Genomic DNA, 4352 nt, shown 5'->3' on the forward strand with positions numbered 1-4352 from the left:
TGGATCGTCCTCCGGCGGTGGGCGAGGAAACCCCCGGCGAGGCCGTGGGCGCGGCCGCGGCGGACGTCGTGGCGGCGGCCGCGGTGGCCCGCAGGGCGGACGCGGCACAGGCTACGTCGACAAGAGCGGCGGAGACAAAGACACATGCCGCTACTGCGGCATCCAAGGGCACTGGGCCCATGACTGCAGGAAGAAGAAGCGCGAGGAGGCTCACCTCGTGCAGGCTGACGAGAACGCGGACCCGGCATTCCTCTTGATGGAGATGGTGCAGATCACCACGACGGAGGTCTCTGCGGTCACGACAGAGGTTCTCGCCACGGGGGAGGCAAACGCTCCACTCCCCGTCTTCCTCAACGAGCAGCAAGCGGAGGTCGTTCCCGGCGCCATCAATGCGCCACGGGAGACCACCTGGTTCTTGGACACGGGCGCCTCGAACCACATGACCGGGGACCGCAGCGTTTTTGCCGAGCTGGACGAGAGCATCACTGGCACCGTGCGGTTCGGCGACGGCTTGGTGGTGCAGATCCGAGGACGCGGGACGGTCACGTTCAGGGTGGACGGCGGAGTGCAGCGCGCCCTCACTGATGTCTACTTCATCCCACGCTTGAAGAGCAGCGTGGTGAGCCTGGGGCAGCTGGACGAGCTCGGCTGCGACATCCGTCTCCGTGGCGGGAACCTGACGATCTTCGATCCACGCCAAAAGCTCCTGGTAAAGGTACACCACGCATCAAATCGCTTGTACAAATTGGATATGACTCCAGTGCCTCGCGCATGTCTGTTGATGCGCCACGACGGCGAGGCCTGGAAGTGGCATCGCCGCCTCGGTCACTTGCACTTTGAGGCGATCCAACGGATGGCGCGCGGCGGACTGGTCCGCGGCCTACCGCTCGTCGAGCACACCGGCGAGCTCTGCGAGGCGTGCCTCGCAGGGAAGCAGAGGCGCGCCCCCTCTCCCCAGAAGGCCAAGTACAGAGCTGAGAGGCAGCTTGAACTCGTGCATGGCGACCTGTGCGGTCCCATCACGCCGGCGACACCCAGCGGTCGGAGTTACTTCCTCCTGCTGGTCGACGATTGCAGCCGTTACATGTGGCTGGTCCTCCTCAGCTCGAAGGATGAAGCAGCGGCTGCTCTGAAGCGCTTCCAGGCTGTCGCCGAGGCGGAGGCAGGCCGCAAGTTGCGCACGCTGCGCACCGATCGCGGCGGCGAGTTCACGTCCAATGCGCTCGCCGCACACTTCGCCGACCACGGCGTTCAGCGCCACCTGACGGCGCCCTACACACCTCAACAGAATGGTGTGGTAGAGCGCCGCAATCAGACGGTGGTTGGGATGGCTCGGAGCATGATGAATGCCAAGAACATGCCGGCGTTTTTCTCGGGGGAGGCGGTGACCACGACAGTGTTCGTACTGAATGCAGCTTCACTCGCAGCGTCGACGGCAAGACCCCATTTGAGGTTTGGTTTGGTAGGAAGCCTGATGTGCATTTTCTTCGTGTGTTCGGATGCATTGCTCATGTGAAAACAGCACGGCCACATCTGAAGAAACTTGAGGACCAAAGCACTCCTATGGTGTTCATCGGGTATGAACAAGGCAGCAAGGCCTTTCGGGTCTATGACCCTGTGTCGAGGAGCGTCCACGTGAGCCGCGACATCGTCTTCGACGAAGAGGCGAGCTGGGATTGGAGCAAGGAGGTTGCAGCTGCGTCGGCCGGCTCTTTCGTCGTGCAGTACCCAGTGTACGAGGGGGCCGGAGACAGCACTGAAACAACAGCAAAGCCGGCGGGAACAGACACTGACGCGCCAAGCGCTTCGAGCAAGCGAGCCGCGTCCCATGGATCGGCTGTCACGGCCACGACGGGTGCATCTGGAGGAAGCCCAAGGACGCCTTCTCCGGTCGCCATGGTGGACAACACTGGCAGGACTCCGGCCCCCCGAGCGGTGGCCCGGCGTTCGTGTCACCGCCGCTGCAGCCCCCTGACCTCTTCGACAATGATGACAATCCTGACGCCCCGCACCGCTACCGCATGATGGACGAGATCCTTGGTACGCGCGAGGGCGTGCCACTGCAGCCTGACGAGGACCTCGAGGAGGAGGTGCTGCACCTCATGGCAGGTGAGGAGCCCGGAAACTTTGACGAGGCGGCACCACACGAGCAGTGGCGGCGGGCCATGATGGACGAGCTCCAGGCGATCCACGACAACAACACCTAGACGCTCGTTGATCTTCCTCCAGGAGAGAAACCCATTGGTCTGAAATGGATGTTTAAGCTGAAGAAGGACGCCGCCGGCACCATCGTCAAGCACAAGGCCAGATTGGTGGCGAAGGGGTATGTCCAGCGGCCCGGCGTGGACTTCGAGGAAGTTTTTGCACCGGTGGCGCGCCTGGAGTCAGTCCGTGTGCTCTTGGCCATTGCCGCGCATCGGGGATGGGAAGTTCACCATATGGACGTGAAATCGGCATTTCTGAATGGCACACTTGAGGAGGTGGTGTACGTGGCGCAGCCCCCTGGTTTTGCACGGTGGGGCGAGGAGGAGAAGGTGTACAGGCTAGAGAAGGCGCTCTATGGTCTCCGGCAAGCACCGCGTGCATGGAACTCCAAGCTGGACAGCAGCCTTGCATCGCTCGGCTTCACTCGCAGCAGGACTGAGCACGCCGTGTACACACGCGGCACTGGAGCATCTCAGCTACTCGTCGGCGTCTATGTGGATGATTTGATCATCACCGGAGCGGACCTATAGGAACTGCGCTGTTTCAAGGAAGAGATGAAGCAGCTGTTCGACATGAGTGACCTCGGGCTGTTGAGGTACTACCTCGGCCTCGAGGTGCACCAGAGCATGGTCGGCATCACCATCAATCAGGCGTCATACGCGGAGAAGCTGCTGGACAAGGCGGGCATGGCCGTCTGCAATACGAGTCATGTGCCACTCGAACCAAACTGCAAGCTGAGCAAGGCGAGCTCAGCGCCACTCGCGAATGCAACACTCTACAGGAGCATCATCGGCAGCCTCAGGTACTTGGTACACACACGCCCCGACATAACCTATGCAGTTGGCCTGGCCAGTCGGTTCATGGAGGCGCCGACCTCAGAGCATTTCGCCGCCGTGAAGCACATCCTCCGGTACATCGCTGGGACACTCACCGTCGGCTGCACCTATCACCGCGGTGATCGCCTAGAGCTCGAGGGATACAGCGACTCCGACATGGCCGGCGATCTGGACGACAGGAAGAGCACATCTGGAGCGATTTTCTTCCTCGGTGGCAGTCCAATCAGCTGGCAATCACAAAAGCAAAGGGTGGTGGCGCTCTCCTCTTGCGAGGCAGAGTACATCGCTGGATCAACCGTGGCCTGCCAAGGGATTTGGCTGACGCGCATGCTTGCAGAGCTGCTGAACAAAGGTACGAAGGCAGTTAAGATCTTCATTGATAACAAGTCAGCTATCTTGCTTGGGAAGAATCCTGTTCTGCACGACAGGAGCAAATACCACTTCATTCGAGATCACATCGAGAAGGGGACTGTGGTGGCCGAGTTCATCCGCTTCGGTGATCAGAAGGCTGACATATTGACCAAGGCTCTTGGGCGGACTCGTTTCCAGGAGTTGTGCAAGAAGATCGGCATCCTCGATGTCAGGGGGCGCACCTGAATTGGGGGTTCCAGCAGCTGCGCGAACGCATTGGCAGGGTTGATGTTCGATCTCTCTGTCACGACTAGCTTAGGGGGAGATTGTTAGCAAATAAACTAGCGTGACAGGTTCAGGTTCAGGTTAGACGTAGTGTTAGGATTCAATTTCGTCAGTCTGCAGTTTTTTTTCGGTATTCAGTTTCAGTCAAGCCTGAGGACGCGGTATGTGCGATCCCGAGGCCGTAGCTCGCGGCGAGCGCGCACCCCTGATCGTGGGATGGCACAATCCAGTAGAGGGGGCCGTCCTCGATCCGTTTTTCCAGTTCATCAGTAAATAAAAGAGAGCAGAAAATGCAGCAGAAGTTAAGCGCTGCACAAAAATACCTTGTCTCTGTTTCTCCTTGTCTGTCTTCAGAGAGTGAGAGTTCGAGAGATTGAGAGGTAGGAGGTGCTCCGGCGAGCATCTCCGGCAACAGCAGCGAGGAAGATACCTGTCCACGTAGCGAGTTATAACCTGTTGGAATTGGAAAATCGGTGCGGAGGTCAAGCTTGAGGATATGGCCTGTCCGGCGGCTGCAGGTGACGCCGCTCCACTGGCAGCAGTCGTGTGGTCCTTGCTGCCATGAGACGAGGCGATTGTCCGGGTCGCCTATGATGTCGGCCTTGAAGGAGAGTAGTGCGGCCCTCTCGGCCGGGATGCAGCTTCCGTTGGACTTGGAAATTCCAGTCGCGTTGG

This window comes from Triticum dicoccoides, chromosome 1A (genome assembly GCF_002162155.2).
Source record: "Triticum dicoccoides isolate Atlit2015 ecotype Zavitan chromosome 1A, WEW_v2.0, whole genome shotgun sequence".
In the NCBI taxonomy this organism is placed as follows: Eukaryota; Viridiplantae; Streptophyta; class Magnoliopsida; order Poales; family Poaceae; genus Triticum; species Triticum dicoccoides.